General features: G+C 38.3%; 3 long non-coding RNA genes across 3 annotated transcripts in view; 1 reads left to right on the top strand and 2 right to left on the bottom strand.

Annotated features, from left to right (window-relative positions):
* LOC147574211 (uncharacterized) overlaps positions 1–19,982 on the bottom strand; it is a 483,035-nt gene that overhangs the window by 73,301 nt on the left and 389,752 nt on the right. The window lies entirely within an intron of this gene.
* LOC147574214 (uncharacterized) overlaps positions 1–19,982 on the bottom strand; it is a 273,689-nt gene that overhangs the window by 71,106 nt on the left and 182,601 nt on the right. The gene's annotated exons all lie outside the window — the stretch shown is intronic.
* On the top strand, positions 3,455–18,610 carry LOC147574216 (uncharacterized). The gene is made up of 2 exons (XR_015244021.1): positions 3,455–5,139; positions 18,037–18,610. It is a non-coding gene; the product is annotated as an uncharacterized LOC147574216 (long non-coding RNA).

The raw sequence follows: 19,982 nt of genomic DNA, 5'->3' as shown, positions 1-19,982 counted from the left end.
AGCAGGGGAGCTGGGAGGAAGTTTTAGAGGAGACCCAGGCCCTGCACCCAGATTAGTCATTGAAAGAAATCCTCCAGATAAAGTAAAGTTGCTCCCACCTGGAGAGATGGAGGCCATAGAAGAACAGGCTAAGTAGTGGGGAGGGGGACAGGCTCAGCTCCATGAGGTAGAGAGATTCTTTGTGCACATGGAGGACTTACTGGATGCTTTTGACTTCCAAGCAATGTTCAAGGAGTGATGTCCCCCACCCACAAAGATGGCATAAAAGGAGAGCTTGGAAAAGTGGTCATCTCCAGGAGTGGGGGCATGGCATAAGTGTACAACTTAAATGAACTTTAAATAAATAATTTACGATGAGATTATAAGAAAAAATATGAGAAACAATCCCTGGGTGATTGTGATGTGCAGACTGGCTCAGTCAATACTGTGCTTTATGACTCATAACATCGTTCTGATGGTGGGCAGTGTCTACATGGCTCTGAGAAAGTGTAAGTGAACTACAGGGAGATGACCTTGATATCAACTTGCCTGTCCCCATGAGCACTTTCGCACACACGGACTTCTCGAACCCAAGGTCAGTTGATCAAATCAGCTCTATTCTGTTAGAAAGAACAAGAGAAGCAAGATGTCTGCACACAGGTATTTATGCATAAAGCATTTCTGTCCTGAGATGCCCCAGTCAGGTTGTTCCTAAACTTGAGTTTGGACCCTGATGCTATGGCTTCAAACTCAGGCCATAGCAACAGGTGTATCTACACTTCAGTGTCTTTTCTCATGCAGGCCTTTGAAGAGCTAATGTCACAAGAATACCAGGTAACCAGAGAGGAGGGAGGCCAGAGGCACTGGATCATTCCCTGCCTCTGCTTGAGGAGGTGCAGGAAGCAAAGAGTTGTATCAGGGACCATGATGGTGGGTTCTGTTCTGACAAAGGAAGCACCACAGACTTGGGGGGATACATGTGGGATTCAAATTGGGTGCTTTAGATTCAGAGGTCTCGACAGAGTAAGGCAGTGTGTGAGAGAGAAGGAAAGAGATGCACCTTGGCAATTGTAGGGTGTGCATGAGCATGAAGGAAGTAGTCACTCTCAAGAGGGATAGCTAAGATTCCATGATGAATTGGGCACTGGGTTTAGAAGGGATATCGAGGTCAAGGTTCCAGTCTCAAACCCTCCTTGGAAATGGTCCCTCTTAGTTGCAGGAATGTGGGGTGGAAGCTCAAGTGAGGTGCAGAACCAGTGAGGTGGGGCCCATCTGTGACTCCACCTGAGATTCAAGGGAAGTTCCTAGTCCAGTTGGTTCTCAGCTCAGCTCAAGACATTGTTCTCCTAGCCACTGGGCACAAATTGATGGGAGCCATGAGGAAACTAGCTGTGGGGGTGGAACACGAACTTCAGGAGGACATAGGAAGTGGAGGATTCTGTCTTTAAGATGGATGGTGTCTGAGCTGACATGAGAGCTGCTGCTTTTAAGAGCCTGTGGGGAGGCTGGTGGAGTCCAGGTCACTTAGATGTAAGGGGGATGTGTGTTGCTTATGTGATCCCAACACTTGGAACATCCTGTGCATGGCTGCTCATACCCTGCTCATCACACCCTGGGTTTCCAGAAACATCAGACTCCTGGTTGAGCTGAGACCCCAGAGATTCTCACCCCCTGAATCCCCATTCCTTCATGTGTAGAATGTGGACAACTTGGGTAGGAAGTGATTGTATGAATAAGAGCCAGGAGAGGGCAAGTTTGTGGAGGGGATCCACAGAGCATAGGAGAGATGGTGTCCAATGGATGGAGGAAAAGTGGAAGTTCCACTTTGATCCTGGCTCTTTCTTCCTAATGGGAAAATTTCAACTCAGAGGAAAGCAGCCTGGGTTCTGCTTCTATCTGACACCTGGCCTACCCATATGTCTACCCACAATACACAGACACAGTATACAACTGTCATGACTCTTATGTTTTGATGATCTTCAGAAAGGGATTCTTCTGTGTCTTTCATGCCATTTCATGTGGTTCCTTACATATCTCGTCAATATCAACTTTGGTACTAGGCCTTGTTAGATTCAGTTGAATTGTGAATAGAAAATGCCTAGTAATCACCAGTGTTCTGAAGCCCATTGTTCACAATGGACAATTGGTAATGTTAAGATACTCAACAAAATGGCTCTTTCATTTCAATCTGCAGTCATTCAGATAAAAGGAGTTTACAACCATTTCCAAAATTTTGTTATAAGGGTTCCAATGCCTACATTCCCATAAAATTCAAATAACTGGTATCATGTAAAGACATGCCAGCTTCTTTGCATATAATCCTATGTTGTTGTCAATGCTAGGTACCTGTAGATTGACATTTATGTAAACCACGATGAGGTTTTCCACCAAGGTCACCTATTTTATTTGTACCTCCCTTCTTTTATTTAAACCTACCTCAGGAAAACAGTGTTTGCAGTTTTTGTTTGTTTGTTTTCTTTGTTTGTTTGTATGTTTTCATAGACGTCAGCCAAATATATTCAATAGACATGTTACAATAATGTTTCTGTTTCCAAATACTTTCTTCCAAGACTGAAGAAAAGGTGATATAATTTTACTCTGGATTTCAATTTAGCGTTCTTTGATTTTGAACACTATAATTCTGGTGTGTGTGTGTGTGTGTGTGTGTGTGTGTGTGTGTGTGTGTGTGAGCAGCCTGGAGAAAACAGAAATGCCCTTCATTTTTTCTATGTTTGGAACACTTTGAGGTTTATGTAGCTAAGAGTGAGGATATTTAATGGTAACAGCACTGGAAGGACTGGGTTTACACTGCAGTGATCCAAGCACTTGTCCATCCGAAACACTCTGTGCTCACGTACGTACAGGGAGAGGAGTTCTCATCCACTCACTGCCTCCCACTCTGATTCCATATATTCCAGACACAGGCATGACAAAGGGAACCCTGAAGTGTGCAAAATATGCAAAATACATATTTTTGGTAGTCCAAAAATACACCACCCCACTGTGAGGACTTTAGTATAAACATGTTAAAATGGATTGAAAATCAGTGCCCCCCTTCATCAGATGTGTGTAAATATACTCTCTGTGGATGACTTTTACTTCCCTTTCTTTTTAACTTTACCCTATATCTGTGTTCCTACCTGATCAAAGCATCTGACACAGGTGGTGTGTGTGAGTGTTGGTATTTATACATTTCTATGATCATGGCTCCTAACTGAAAAACTGCTGTAGAAAAGTGTTTTATATTTCTCTTTCATAAAAACATTAAATTATGTTTTTTTAACATCTATTTATTTTTGAGACAGAGAGAGACAGAGCATGCACAGGGGAGGGACAGAGAGAGAGGGAGATACAGAATCTGAAACAGGCTCCAGGCTCTGAGCTGTCAGTACAGAGCCCGACGCGGGGCTCGAATTCACGGACCGTGAGATCGTGACCTGAGGCGAAGTCGGACGCTTAACCGACAAAGCCAAGCCACCCAGGCGCCCCTAAATTATGTTTTTACCAAAGAACCAGTTGTACCTAAAAAAGAAAACCATCTCATTTCTTTGTTTGTGGTGGTCAATAACAAGCCAAAAAGATCATTTTGGAAATTATTATTGTTAATTATGATAAATTACTGAATTCTTGTTGAAAGCCACAAATTGATATTTTGTACCTGCCTGCTTCTTTTTGCATACTTGAACTTATACATAAGACACATCCAAGATTAAATTCAATTGAAAAGTCACAAATTACACTCTTCAATTGCCAGCTACTTTTAATTAGAATCCAAAATTATTTATTTATTTGAGATAGAGAGATAGATCAGGGGAGCGACAGAGAGAGGGAAGGAGCAAGAGAATCCAAGCAGACTCCACACTGTCAGAGCAGATGGCGATATGGGGCTCAAACACAGGAAATGTGAGATCATGACCTGAGCCAAAAGAAAGAGCTAGGCGCTTAACTGACTGAGCAACCAAGGCACCCCTTGCAGTGCATATTTTCAGTACTGAGAGTGGTAAATTGGGCATTTAGACACACGTGTCACAAGTTTTGTGTCGGACTTCCCACTTGATGTGTTCTGTGTTTTAGTGTGTGTAGTGATGTAGTGTTAGTGCACATTAGTGTATATGACAGCATGTGTGCTTACGTCTGCTGTTGTGTGTGCTAATGTGTCCTGGGTGTGCCAGTGAGCCTACAGCCAATGCTAGCGTGGAAACTTGTGTATACTAGCATGTGTACTTGTGCCTGCTAGTGTGTGTGATAGCATGCATCTTAGGTGTGACAGTGAGTGTACAACTACTGCTTGTGTGTGCTCAGGTGTATACTAGCATGTGTACTTGCATATGATAGTGTGTGCTCATAGGTGTACTCGTGTGAACTAATATTTGGGAACTAGTATGTGTACTAGTGTGTGTTAGTGTGTATGAGATGTGCTAATGTATGCTCGTATGTACTAGTGTGTATACTAGTCAATGCCAGTGTGTTTACTAGTGTGCACTGGTATTAGCATATGTGCTAATGTGTAATATGATTGCAAGTCTGTGTGCTAGCATTCGTGCTAGGTTGAGTATAACATGTGTGCTATTGTGTATTAATGTGTAGTAGCATTTACTGAACATACTACTATGTGTACTGACATACACCAGTTGTATACTCTCCTGTACTAGTGCATGTACTAGGTGTGTACTTTTATTTGTCCTAATATGAGTACTAGCTTGTGTGCTTTTGTGTGCTAGTGAGTAGTAGAGTATGCTAGACATGCTAATGTGATTTAGTGTGTATAATGTGTAGTAAATTACACCAATGTTTATACTAGCATGTGCCAGTTTGTGTGTGCTAAGTGTGCTCATGGACACTCATTAGAATAAAGGATTGCACCACAAATACCATCATGGCAGCATCCCAGGCGGATGTCCAGGGCACATATGATGTCATAGAAGACCAGCCAATCAGAATTCCCCCAACCTGGGGCTCTCAGGTGGTCAATGATCCTTGGGAGTGAGGACAGAGGTTGAAGCAGGAGACCCTCCACCCCAGGGTTCCCACGGTCACAGGCTCAGGACTCTCCCCACAGCAGGGATGCTGGCATAGCTATTTTGGTTCTACCACTTGAATCCCTCCCTCCCACCTCCCTGCATGGATCCTGCCACCTGAGTTTGCAGTTACCTGCTTCAGGTATATTCCTTTTTAGGGAATGCCCATAACTTGTGCTCTGAATTAGTTTTACTTGAAATACCTGGGATTGAATCTTTGCCCTACCATTTGCTGTCTTAGGAAAATTTTTTAATTTCAGTAAGCCCGAGTTTCATTCTCTATAACATGACATCATGTGCATATCTTGTTAGGGTTGTGTGTGGTTTAAAGGAGATCATGCATATGAAACCCTGTGCACAGTGTCTATCCTTAGAATGTGCCCAGTCAGGATCACCATTATTACTACCTTTAATGTCACTAAATATTCATGTTCTCACAATGTATCTTCTTACACATTACATAGTAGTTTTGTTTGTTTGTTTTTGAGATATAATTGGTATATAACAGTATTAGGCACACAACATAATGATTTGATATTTGTATATAGGGTGAAAATATCAACAGAACATGTAGTTAATATTCATCACCATGCGTATTTACATTTTTTCTTCTAGGAAAATCAACTCTCTTAATATCTTTCAAATAGACAAGATCATTAGTTATATTCACCATGCTGCACATTAGTTATATGCCCAGGATTTGTGTGTCTTGTACACACCTTGCTGTTTTGTGTACTATCTCTGTAATTGGAGCTGCTTTTGTGATTTTTATAGGAGTTATTTCATGAGCATATAGTGAAATTTAGTAAGTGGCACAGAGGCAGGTTGTCTCCTTAGTGAATCCTTTGGCTCACCAATGGGAGATAGTCTTACGGAAGAAGAGCCATTCCTGTGTACAAAGAGTGACTTCTTACTGCAGCCACCTTCCCCACATCCTAAATCCTGGTCATGTGGGTTTTATGCTGTGTATAAAAACACATTTGAGCATGAATGCAGTTTAAAAATGAATGTGTGTTCAGGCTGCATGGGCAAAAAGCATTTTCTGGTGGAGTGTACATTCATAAAGTTTGAGATAACTGATTTAAAGCACAGAGGGACCTGTTCTGTCTAGGAGGAGGATGGGATACATTTGGGGTGTGCTAAGCCATAAAGAAAAGGGGTGAATGGGATTTAAAGTGGAACCTAGCTTTGAGGTGAGGTGGCTCTCAGTCATGAGTGTTTGATGAAAGATTGGCCCTGTAAAGTCATGGCCAAAGCTACCACCAGGGCCCTAATGCTTAAAAACCTTTAATGGCTATGTGTTGTTCTGAGATAAGGTCAAAAGGTGGTCTCCTTGGCTCTCTGTGTTCCACTCTCTGCTCCAGACCCAATCCCTCCTCCTCTGGCCAATGAGAATTTTTTTCTCTTTGGGCTTCCAAGCACCTCCCCAAACTCATGTATCACTTCCACTGTAGACATGTCCCTGGTGCCCTTTGTAGCATTTACCAGTTAAACAGGCTCCATGAAGGCAGAGACCAAATGTGTCCCCCCTGCTCCTAATGTATCTATACTCTTAATACAATGGTAGCAGATAGCAAGTGTTTGATGAGTGTTTGCCAAACAGAGAAGGAGCCAGTTGTGTGTCAGGACCTGTCTTTGTTATGGACAATATAGAGAAAATAGTCTGTCTTTTAGGAGCTCCCGATAGAACAGTGGAAGAAACAGATAGCTGACAGGCAGTTGCTGTGCTGTGGAATAAATGTTCTGGCAGAAGAAAACCCAGGGTACTCTCAGAACACACTTGGGCCTGGCTGTCAAAGACAACTTCTCAGAGAACAGGAAAGTCAAAGGACATTTGGACATAGCCAGAGGAAAGGGAGGGGAAAGATGTTACCTGTAGACTCCCTCTGCTGGTGGGTAATCATCCACCCAGGCTTTTCTAAAGAGTTACCTTCATGGCCACATTCTCATTTCTTGTCTCCTTACCTGTGGTCTCTTTAAGCCTCTATTCTACTCCCTCCAGTGGCTTATGGCACCTGCTTGCAAGCTTTTCATTTCTATTAGTTCACTGTCCCCTGTGGTCTCTGGTCTCTAATAATAATAAAATATATAAGCCAAAGAAAAAGGTAGTGCATCCATACAATTGAACAGTGTTCCACAATGAAAAGAGATAATATCTCACATGGCACGTATGAACCTCAAAAGTACATCATGTTAAATGAAATAAACCATATAGAAAAGACCATATAATGTATGATTTCCCTGACAAAAGTTATACATTAAAATAATCCTTCAAAAAAGAATGTAGGTTTGTCCAGTGATGTATGTCAAAATATTCTAAGTTTATAATCTTGCTTCTATGAGTCACTACACATTTCAAAAGCATTGAATTGTGTTTTTAATATCTGTGATTGTATTTAAATTATGGATTAATAAATCTAATAAAATGAATCTATAAATACACTTAAAGCATTGAACTTTTTATGTTATGCTTTTTTTTTAGATTCAGTTTATTTTGAAATGAATTCTTAACATTAAACGGATCCTCTTAACATAGTTTTATGTGTACAATGTATTATTGTTGAATATAAGTAGAATGTTGTACAGCAGCTTTCTAGAACTTAGTATCTTGCTTAAATGGAATTTTGTGTTTACATGATCTTGGTGTCATGTATGAAATAATTCCCAAGGATAAAATCAAGAAGTTTTTCCTCTATGTTTTTTTTTCTAGTAGATTTACATTTTTAGGGGTTTCATGTAAGTCTTAATCAGCATATAGTTGTGTTTCTGTATAGTATAAGGAAATAGTGGGATTTAATTCATTTACATGTCATTATTAAATTTCCAAAAATATATTTGTTGTGGAGATATAGCTTGGCCATGATATGCTCTTTAACCTACTGTCAAAATCAATTGTCTCTATATGTGTGCATTAATTTCAGAATCCTTTTTGGTCTATCGTATATGTCTATATGCCAGTGCTACACTTTAGCCTGTAATATATATTGAAAAGAGGAAGTGTTATTCCCCCAATTTGTTTTTCTTTTTTCAAGACTTATTTTCATTTTGATTGTAATTTATGGTTCCAAAGTCTTTTAAGTGTATTTTTTTATGTCTGTAAAAAACAGTCACTGGGATATTGATAGGGTCTCTGCTGAATGTGTAATTTAGTGTTAGTATGGACATTTTGACAATATTGATTCATCCAATTTATAAACCCAGAATATATTTCTAACTATTTCTGTCTTTTTCAAATTTTTCAATGTTTTATACTTTTCAGTGTACATATAATTATTTTCCTCCCTGAATAGGCATATTCACAATTATTTTACTCTTGTTGATGCTGTTGAAAATGGGATTGTTTTTGTGATCTACTTTTCAGATATTTCATAGGTAGTATAAAGGTATAAAGGTAGTATAAATGTGTTGACCTTGAATCCAGACAACTTACTAAGTTTGTTTACAGATTCTAATTGTGGTTTAAGCCAGCTGCAAACAAATATTTTAAAATTTCCTTTCAGACTTGGATGCCTTTTATTTTTTTGACACAATTAATTCGACTAGCAATAACCATATGATAATGAATATGAGGAATGAGAATGGGGAATTTTTTTCCTTATTAAAATTATACATGAAAAATAAAACTTCAGTTTTTCACCATTGAGCAGGAGGAAGATGTGAGGTTTAGTTACATGGCATGTATTGTGTTGTGATAACTTACTCCTCTAAATTATTTGTTGAAAATTTTTATCATGAAAGGGTGCTGAATTTTGTCAAATGTTTTGTCTGCACCCATTGAGATAGTCCTGTAATCTTAATCCATGTTTTTTAAGGTATTTATTTATTTTGAGAGATAGCAACAAAATGAGTGGGTGGCGGGGCAGAAAGAGGGGACAGAGAGACAATCCCAACCAGGTTACACACTGCCACCACAGAACGAGATCCAGGGCTCAAATTCATGAAGCTGTGAGATCATAACCTAAGCTGGTATCCAGAGAGAGTGGCTTAACCAACCAAGCCATCCAGGTCACCCCTCCATAATTTCCTAATGTGGCTCATCACACTGACTGATTTATACATGTTGTGTATTAGGAAGATATTTTGCTGAAAATGACATATGAGTATTTTTATGTGATGTTTGATTTGTCTTTCCTCTATTTTGTTAAGAATTTCTACATTTAGGGGCTCCTGGATGGCTTAGTTGGTTAAGCATCTGACTTCAGCTCAGGTCATGATCTCAGGGTTCGTGGGTTTGAGCCCTATATACGGCTCTGTGCTGACAGTCAGAGCCTGGAGCCTTCTTCAGATTCTGTGTCTCTCTTTCTCTATGGCATTTCCCAAGTTGTGTTCTCTCTCTCTCAAAAATAAATTAAGAAAAAAAAACATAAAGAAAAAGAATATCTGCATCTATGTTCATCAGGGTATTGACATGTAGCTTTCCTATTTTGTAGTGTAATTTTCTTGCTTTGGTATCAGTGTAATAAGGCCACATAAAATGAGCTCAGAAATGTTTCCTCTTTATCATTTTGGAAGAGTTGAGAAAGAGTCAATGTTAAGTGCTGCAGGGAGTATCGCTGGAGTCGCAAAAGATGAGTCCGCAAACAAAATGCAATTAAGTGAAGGTCCTCATACTGGAGTCAGAATGAGGCCCCAACTCCAGAATGGAGTTTCTCTTTATGAGGACAATTGCTAAAGACCACGTGCATAAAGTCAGCTAAGCAAGTGTGTTAATCAGTCTAGCGGTTTAGCTTTTCAAGGCTGAAATTTGAGTTAATTGGTTTCTATAACACTAGGAAGGGTCAGGTGTGAAGGAGTATCTGGCCCTGGAGGATGTTAATGTCTCTAGGCATTCCTTAGGAGCCACAGCCAAGTTCAGCTGAGTAAACATGTTCTGAGGCCCTGCACCTTCTCCAGCCCTTCCCTTTTGAAGTCTTTTCCTTTGATGCTTCTCTCCTGCATCTCCCACGATTAAGTATTTTTAAAAATTTTTAATAGAATTATCCTGCAATATATCCAGTTCTGGGTTGGTTTATTGAAAGATATTTGATACTGGTACTGTTTCAATGATTATTATTGGGTTGTTCAAACTTTCAACTTCCTTGCAATTCAATATTGGTAGATTTTGTGTTTATAGGAATTATTTTCTTTAAGTTGTATAAATTTTTGACATCACATTTATAATAATCTCTTATTATATCTCTCCTTCCTTCCCTTCCTCCTTCCATTATCCTTTCTTTCACTCTCTGTCTCAATCGGGGAAAAAAAAAAAAACTGAATCTGCTTATATTTCCAAGAAAAAAAGCATATATCTTAACTGGATTGATTTTACTTTTTAAATTTATTGTTCTCTATTTGATTTATTTCTGATATACACCATGTGAATTCCTTCTGCCAACTTAGAGCTCAGTTTCCCCTTTTTCAAATGTTGTGAGATGTAGGTATCTTGTTTATTAAAATGATTTTTTAATGTAGGCATTTTCCATCTTTACTACTTTTTTCATGTTGCATCCCATAGGCTTCAGTATGCTCTGTTTTAACTTTTTTTTCGTGGTCTGGAGACAAATTTTCTTTTGTTGTTTTGTTTTAACCTCATGCTTGTTCGACAGTGTGCTGCTTAATTTTCATATAATTTTGAATTTTCTCTTTTCCTTAAGTTATTGATATCATTTTTCATTTCGTTTTTGTCAGAAAAGATCCTTGGGATAACCACATTTCTTTAAATCACTTTATATTTGCTTTGTGACCTAGTATGTGATCCAATTTAGACAATGATGTATTTAAGTGTGCTTGATAAGAAGATGTATTTTGCTGTTGTTGGGTAGAATGTTCTGTATGGGATTGATTCACACATTTGGTTTATACCTTTTTCAAGTCTGATTTTTAAAACAATTATTATATATATTCTCTCTGGATGATATACCAATTATAACAAGTGGGTTCTTGAAGTCTACTATTATATATGATGTTGCTGTCTATTTATCCCTGAAGCTGTATCAATATTGGCTTTAAATATTCAGTTGTTGGGGACATATGTACTTATAACTGTTGTATCATGCTATTGATTCAAACCTTTAATCATTATGTAATGAACTTGTTTTCTCTTGTGGCAAATATTGACTTCATGTGTATTTTAAGCATAACTGACTCCCCCTGTTTTTTACTACCCCTGTTGTCAACATTTGCATAAAATATCTATTTCTGTACCTTCACTTTCAGATTTATGTGTTTATAAATCAAAGATGTTTCCTGCAAATAACATATTTTTTAGTTTGCTTTTGTTTCTTTTTCATTGAACAATCTACATGTCTGCATTGATTGGCATAATTCTCCATTTACATTTAAAGAAACTACTCAAATGTAAGAACTTATTATTTCCATTTTATTAACAATTTTCTTTATATTTTGTAGTTCTCTTGTTCCTAACTATGTTCCTCCTCCCTTTCTTAGTGGTTTCATCATCTTTTGGTGATACAATTTGATTCTTTTCTCTTTAACCTTTGTGTATCTACTATTACTGTGTTGAAACATGATAGAAAACTATTATAGAAATAAATGTCTCTTTAAACAGGTAACAAGATAACATCAATGTCATTAAAATGCTGTGCACTACTATTAGTCCACTCATTTAAGTTCTGATACCAGAATTTATTTCTTACATTGTGTATATACTAAAGATTTTGTAGTTATTATTATTCCCAATACAGTTGCTCATTTTCTCGTGTACTAGTATTATAATTGATTTACCCAGCACCATAAAACTATTCCAATATTCTATTTATCTATATATTTACTCTAACCAGTGATATTTTTACTTTAATAAGATCTTTTGTTGTTTTTCCTGTCCATTTATTTTGGTTAAAACTATTGCTTTTATCCCATCTTTAAACCTAGTGGTGATACATCGCATCAAATTTTGTTTAACAAGGGCAATTGTGATATCTCCCTGTTTAAAGGACAATTTTGTCCTATGTTTGATGGACAGTTATTCTGGTAATAATACTCTTGTTTGGTAGTTTTCTTTCTCCTAGGATTTTCCACTTATTATTCCATTCTCCTCTTACATTAAAGTTTCTAATGTAAAATCTGCTGTCTCACTTATAAGGGATTGTTAGACGGTAATTTTATTATTATTTTGAATTATATTAGATACAATGCTATATTAGTTTCAGGTTTACAACACATTGATTTAAAAATTATTTTCAATGTTTGATTCTCACTAATGTAAATGTATTCAACATCTTTAATCATACAGTTTTATTACAATATCATTAATTATATTCCCTATGCTGTAGTCTTCAAATCCCCATGACATTTATAGTATAACTTGAAGTTTGTATCTCTTAATCCCCTTTGTCTCCTTCACAAATCCTACCATCACCACTTATGTGGCAGCCACCAGTTTGTTCTGTCTGTTTATAAGTCCATTTGGTTTAATTTTTTTTTTATTTTTTTAAGTTCATTTACTTTTGAAAGAGAGAGACAGAGCATGAGCAGTGGAGGAGCCAGGAGAGGAGACATAGAATCTGAAGCAGGCTCCAGGCTCTGAGCTGTCAGCACAGAACCAGATGCAGGGCTCCAACCCATGAGCAATAAGATCATGACCTGAGCCTAAGTCGGACATTCAGACATTTGGACATTCAGACTGAGCCACCCAGGTGCCCCTATTTGGTTAATTATTTGATGTTTGTTTGTTGTTTGTACGTTTTGTGTTAAATTTAATATAATGAATATGGTATTTGCCTTTCTGTGATGTATTTCACAATACATGATACCCCGAAGGTTCATTTATGTTCTTGCACATGTCAGGGTATCATTATTTTTTATAGTTGACTAATATTCCACTGTACATATTAACCACATTTTTATTCATTCATATTTGGATGGGCACTTGGTTTGCTTCCATGTCTTGGCTACTATAAATAATTCTGCAATAAACAAAACATTCACATATTTAGAATTAGGTTTTCATTTTATTGTGTAAATACTCATGGTGGAATGACTACATCACTTTGTATTTCTACTCTTCTTTTTTTGAAAACTCCATACTGTTTTTTTATCGTGGTGGAACCAATTTACATTGCTGCCAACAGTGTATGATAATTTATACACTTTTTTCCATATCCTTGTCAATATTTATTATTTCTTACAATTATTTTAGTCATTAAAACAGGCCTCAGGTGATATCTCATTGTGCTTTTCACTTGCATTTTCTGGACAAACACTCATGCTGAGCAATTTTTCATTTCATTTCACTTCATTTCATTTCATTTCATTTCATTTCATTTCAATCTTTTCATTTTATTTTTTGGTTGTGGATGTCTTCTTTGTAAAATATTCAGGTCATCTGCCCATTGTTTAAATCACTCTGTGTGTGTGTGTGTGTGTGTGTGTGTGTGTGTGAGTTGAGTTGTATAAGATCTTTGTATATTTTGATTATTAACCCGTGTTTTTGAAATAATTTTTGCCAATATCTTCTCCCATTTGGATGTGGTCCTTTTGTTAAATTTCTGTGTTTGTGTGTGTGTGTGTGTGTGCATGTTGTTTTAGTTGTGCACATTTCATTTTGATTCAGCCACAATTGTTCATCTTTGTTTTTATTTTCATTGCATTCCAAGAGTTATTTATTAATACATTGTTAATGTCAATGTCTAGGAGAATACTCCTATTCTTTATTTATTTTAGGAGACTTATAATTTCATTTTATTCTGTTATTTATATTTTTATTACAATGTATTGTCAATTTAGCTAACATACAATGTATTGTGTGCTCCTAGTTTTGGGGATATATTCCTGTGACTCATTGTTTACATACGACACCCAATTCTCATGGCAATAAGTGCCCTCCTCAATGCCCATCACTTATTTTCCCCCTCTCCCTGACTCTCCTCCCCATTAAGGAGAGTACCCATCAAGGGGACTCTCCTCCCCATCAAGCCTCAGTTTTTACTCTATATTTAAGAATATCTTATGGTTTGCTTCCCTCTCTGTTTGAAACTATATGTTCCCCTTCCCTTGTCCCATGGTCTTCTGTTAAATTTCTCAAATTCCACATATGAGTGAAAACATATGTTATCTGTCTTTGTCTGCTTGACTTATTTCACTTAGCATAATGCCCTCTAATTTCATCCACATGGTTGCAAATGGCAGGATTTCATTCTTTCTCATCGCCAAGTGGTATTCTATCGTATATAGAAACCACATTTTCTTTATCCATTCATCAGTTTGTAAGGATTTGGGCTCTCTCTATAATTTGACTATTGTTGAAAGTGCTGCTATAAACATTAGGGTACATGTTCCCCTTGAGTCAGCACTCCTGTATCCTTTGGATAAATTCCTAGTAGTGCTATTGCTGGGTCATAGGTAGTTCTATTTTTAAATTTTTGAGGAAACTCCACACTGTTTTCCAGAGCAGCTACACCAGTCTGCATTCCCACGAACAGTGCGAGAGGGTTCCTATTTCTCCACATCCTCACCAGCATCTGTTGTTTCCTGAGATTTTAATTGTAGCCACCCTGGCTGGTGTGAGATCGTAGCTCAGTGTGGTTTTGATATGTATTTCCCTGATGATGACTGATGTTGAGCATCTTTTCATGTGTCTGTAGGCCATCTGGATGTCTTCCTTTGAAAAGTTTCTATTCGCGAATTCTGCCCATCTCTTCACTGGATTATTTGTTTTTGGGTGTTGAGTTTGGTAAGTTCTGTATAGATTTTGGATATAACCCATTGTCTAATATGTCATTTGCAAATATCCTCTCCCATTCCGTCGGTTGCCTTTTAGTTTTGTTGATTGTTTCCTTTGCACTGCAGAGGCTTTTTATCTGGATGAGGTCCCAATAGTTCATTTCTGCTTTTATTTCCCTTGCCTTCAGAGACATGTCAAGTAAGAAATTTCTTTGACTGACGTCAAAGAGGTTGTTGCCTGTTTTCTCCTCTACAGTTTTGGTGGTTTCCTGCCTCCCTTTTAGGTCTTTCATTCATTTTGAGTTTATTTTTGTATATGGTGTAAGAAAGTGATCCAGTTTCATTCTGCATGTTGCTGCCTCGCTCTCCTGGCACCATTTGCTAAAGAGACTGTCTTTTATCCAGTGGATACTTTTTCCTACTTTGTCAAAGATTACTTGGGCATACACTTGTGGGTCCAATTCTGGATTATTTATTCTATTGAATTGGTCTATGTGTCTGTTTCTGTGCCAGTACAATACTGTCGTGTTGATTACAGCTTTTAGAAGAAGCTCAAGTCCAGAATTGTGATGTCTCATGCTTTGATTTTCTTTTTCAATGTTACTTTGGCTATTTGGATTCATGTGTAGTGCCATACAAATTTTAGGGTTGTTCTAGCTTTGAGAAGAATTCTGGTGCAATTTTAATTAGGATTGCATTGAATTTGTAGATTGCTTTGAGTAGTAGTGACGTTTTAACAATATTTGTTCTTCCATCCATGAGCATGGGATGTTTTTTTCCGTTTCTTTGGATCTTCTTCAATTTCCTCCATAAGTGTTCTATAGTTTTCAGCACACAGGTCTTTACATCTTTGCTACATTTATTCTTAGGTCCTTTACGTTTCTTGGTACAATTATAACTGGGATCAATTTCTTGAGTTCTCTTTCTGTTGTTTCATTATTGGTGTATTGAAATGCAACCGATTGTTGTACGTTGATTTTGTACCCTGCCACTTGGCTGAATTCATGTATTAGTTCTAGAAGCTTTTTGGTGGAGTCTTTCATGTTTTCTATGTAGAGTGTCATATCCTCTGAGAAAAATGAAAGTTTGACTTCTTCTTTGCCAATTTGGATGTCTTTTATTTCGTTTTGTTGTCTGATTGCTGAGGGAGCCTAGGACTACCTACACTATGTTAAACAACATTGGTGAGAGTGGACATCCCTGTAGTGTTCCTGATCTCAGGGGGAAAGCTCTCACTGTTCCCCTATTGAGGATCATATTAGCTGTGGGCTTTTCATATGTGGCTTTTGTCATGTTAAGGTATGTTCCTTCTATCCCAAATTTCTTGAGAATTTTTGGTAAGAAATGATGCTAAGTGAAATAAGTCAGTCAGAAAAAGACAGATACCATATGTTTTCACTCCTATGTGGATCCTGAGAAACTTAACAGAAGACCATGGGGGAGGGGAATGGGGAAAATTATAAACAGAGAGAGAGGGAGGCAAACCTTAAGAGACTCTTAAATACAGAGAACAAACTGAAGGTTTATGGGGACTGGGGGAGAGGGGAAAATGGGTGATGGGCATTGAAGAGGGCACCTGTTGGGATGAACACTGGGTGTCGAAAGAAAATCAATTTGACAATAAAGTACATTAAAAATAAAATTTTAAATTTAAAAATTAAAAAAAAAAAGGATGCTGTATTTTGCCAAATGCCATTGGTGCATCTACTGACCGAGTCATACGGTTCTTATCTTTTCTTCTATTAATGTGCTGTTTCACGTTGATTAATTTTGTAATATTGAACCAGACCTGCAGGCTAGGAATGAATCCCACTCGATCACAATGAACACTTTTAGTGTACTATTGATATCAATTTGATACTATCTCGTTGGGAATTTTAGCATCCATGTTCATCATGGATATTGGTCTGTTATTCTCCTTTTTTTTGTGAGGTCTCTGTCTGGTTTAAGAATCAAGGTAATACTCACTTTATAGAATGAGTCCAGAAGCTTTCCTTCTGTTTCTACTTTTAGGAACCTATCCTTCTCAAAGAAGCAATTTTAACTCTGCTTTAAATTTCTGGTAGATTTCCCCTCAGAATCCAACTGGACCAGGACTCTTATTTTTGGGGGAGATTTTTTATAATTGATTCAATTTCTTAGCTAGTTATGGGTCTGTTCAAACTTTCTATTCCTTCCCATTTTGAGTTGTTGTAGGGTGTGGGTGTCTAGGAATTTGTCCACTTCCTCTAGGTTGTCCAGATTGTTGGCATATCATTTTTCATACTGTTCTACAATAATTGATTATATTTCTATGGTGTTGATTGTGGGTCTATTAGGGACCACTCTCTATTCTTTTTGAGAAGTCTAGCTATAGCATTATCAATTTTGTTCATTTTTTCAAAGAGAAAAAAACAGCTCTTCGGTTCATTGATCTGTTCTACTGATTTTTCTTGTTCCTTGAGATAGGAGTGGATTACAATGTATTTTCTTCTTAGGACTAACTTTTCTGCATCTCAAATGAAAAGGAAAAAAGGAAAGGAAAGGAATGGAAAGGAAAGTAACGGAATGGAACAGAAAGGAAAGGGAAAGAAGGGAACGGAAGGGAAGGGAAGGGAGGGAAAGAAAAGGAAAGGAAAGGAAGGAAAGGAAGGGAAAGGAAAGGAAAGGGAAGGGAAGGGAAGGGAAGGGAAGGGAAAGGAAAGGAAGGAAAGGAAAAGGAAGGGAAGGGAAGGGAAGGGAAGGGAAGGGAAGGGAAGGGAAAGGAAAGGAAACAAATGGAAAGGAAAGGAAAGGGAAGGAAAGGAAAGGAAAGGAAGGGAAAGGAAGGGAAGGGAAGGGAAGGGAAGGGAAGGGAAGGGAAGGGAAGGGAAGGGAAGGGAAGGGAAAGGAAAGGAAATGAAAGAAAGGAAAGGAACAGAAAGGAAAGGAAAGGAGAAAGTGAAAAGAAAAGAAAAAGGAAAAAAAAAACAAAACAAAACAACAACAACAACAAAAAACAAAACAAAACAAAACAACAACAACAAAAAAAACGCTGGTGCTATTTCCACCACACTAGAGCTGATAATTTGGAGCACTCTGTGATCAGTAGACTTGGTGTATCCATGGCAGGGAGGGCTGTGTTGGTTCTCTGTGGGAAATGTCTGCTGGCAGAACTGTCCTGGTAAAGAGGCCCCGCAGGGCGTGGTTGGTGGTGGGTGAGTAGAGGGTGGCTGATATAAGCAGCCCCAGCCTCCACTAGGGGTGTTGCATTGCTCTCCGAATTCTGACCTTGCAACTGGGCAGTGGGTGAAGAGGGAAGATGGCATCGCCCTGCTCTTCTGACCCAGGTGGGAGATCTCACACCCACTGTTGTTCATGGAGCCCTAACAGAAAAGCAATCTCCGCTTCTGTGCCTCAGGCTTCCATCATATCTCTGCCCTCAACTCATCTCTGCCTTGACATTGACATGCCCAGCATCGCAGCTCTCCTGTGTTTTATCTCTGGTGCATAGCTGGTATTAAAAACTCCAAATCTTACAGGACTCAGCAAGCTGTGGACCCAATCCCCTCCTCTGGAGGAGAGCCTCTCAGCACTACACCTGGTGCCCTTCTGTGCTGGAAAAACAATCGCATCCCCAAACAAGGGCCTGGAGTTTATGGTGAACCACAGAGAAATCTGTGACCAGGTTATGCACCCAATGTGTGGGACTCTGTCTTTGTTGTTGAACAGTTGCTCAAAGGTACCAGAGCGTCTTTTGTTCTTAAGAAGCTATATAGCCTCTTCCAAACGTACTCCAGGAGGGGGAATATTCTCAGCCAGTATGAACCAGGATTTCCCCATGCCATGCTTTCTGCTCTGGGCCTCTGCCCCATCCCCAGTAGCGTCACATCCCACCAGGTTTGACTCAGGAAAGTGACACGCACTTACAAAAGCTCATAATTGGAGCTCCACTGTTTGCAAAAATTTGCAATAGGAAATTCCTCCCGATTCCCCAGTTAAATGATTTGGGAGGAGTCCTTTTCTTATGTGAACCCAATGCATTACTCTCTCTCCCCCTCTGTCTTTCTCCTTTCTACAAAGAGTTCTCTCCCCTCTCTGACACCAAGGCTTTCTTTCCCTCAATTTATGTCTCCACACAGAATACCTGCCACTTCTCTCCCTCAGATTATGTATAATGTTTTCTTAATTCTCAGATCGATTTCTTAGATGTTCAAAATGATTTGTAGCTGATGTAACTGTGTACTATGTACAAGGGAGAAGTCAAGTCCAGGGACCCTACTACTCTGCCATTTTAACTATTGATATTTAATATCTTATGAGTTTATATTTGTGTATGTGGCCAAAGAAAGTGGTCCATTCTTGGGGCATCAGGCTGGCTCAGTTGGTTACGCATCTGGCTTCAGCTCAGGTCATGATCTTGCAGTACATGAGTTCGAGCCCTAGGTCAGGCCCTGTGTTGCCAGTTGAGAGCCTGGAGACTGCTTCCAATTCTGTGTGCCCCTCTCTCTATGCCTCTTCCCCACCTACACACTCTCTCCAATGAATAAACATTAAAAAATTATATATATGTGTATATATATATTATATTATATATCACACACACACACACACCAAAGTAACTACAAGCTTAAAAGAGGAAAGACATATAATTACAGTATTCTAAATTAGTTCAAACAACCTCTCTTTTAAAGATAAAAGTACTGGGGTGCCTGGGTCGCTCAGTCGGTTGGGTGTCTGACTTTGGCTCAGGTCATAATCTCACGATTCATGGGAGTGAGCCTCGCGTCGGGCTCTGTGTTGACCGTACAGAGCCTGGAGCCTGATTTGGATGCTGTTTCTTCCTCTCCCTGCCCATCCCCTGCTCACTCTCTGTCTCTCTCTCAAAAATAAACACTAAGTTTTTTTTTTTTTTAAGATCAAAGATGTTTTACTAAAAACATGTAGTAGTGACATTGTGAAAAATAAGTAAAATAATAAAAAGACAAGTGTAATTCCAATTCAAATAAAATACCACAAATTTTGAAAGGTGTTTTCAAAAATCTATAAATTTATTGTCTCGTAAGATTTACAAAAATTGTCTTTTTTCTCTGAAACATCTACTGTAATTGTTATGACTTACTAAGAGCTTGAATATGTGAATTAGATTCCTTTAACATCTTATTGAAAACGCTTTCCTTATCTCACCCTCCTCTTGAGTTTTGAACATTCAAATTTAATAAAACTGAGAAATACATACTTACTTGACTGTCATTGCAGTGCATCTGTGTATATAAGCAGAGGCCTATTTAAGATAGTTTTAAGGCGGGATTCAGCAGCTCATCTCCATAATTATCATGTCATCTATAGAAGCTAAACAAGACCTGG

Source organism: Puma concolor, chromosome E1, assembly GCF_028749965.1.
Source record: "Puma concolor isolate L17-30 chromosome E1, mPumCon1.1.hap2, whole genome shotgun sequence".
Lineage (NCBI taxonomy): Eukaryota > Metazoa > Chordata > Mammalia > Carnivora > Felidae > Puma > Puma concolor.
Note: the sequence above shows the minus strand (reverse complement) of the source record. Positions and strands in the feature narration are given on the sequence as shown.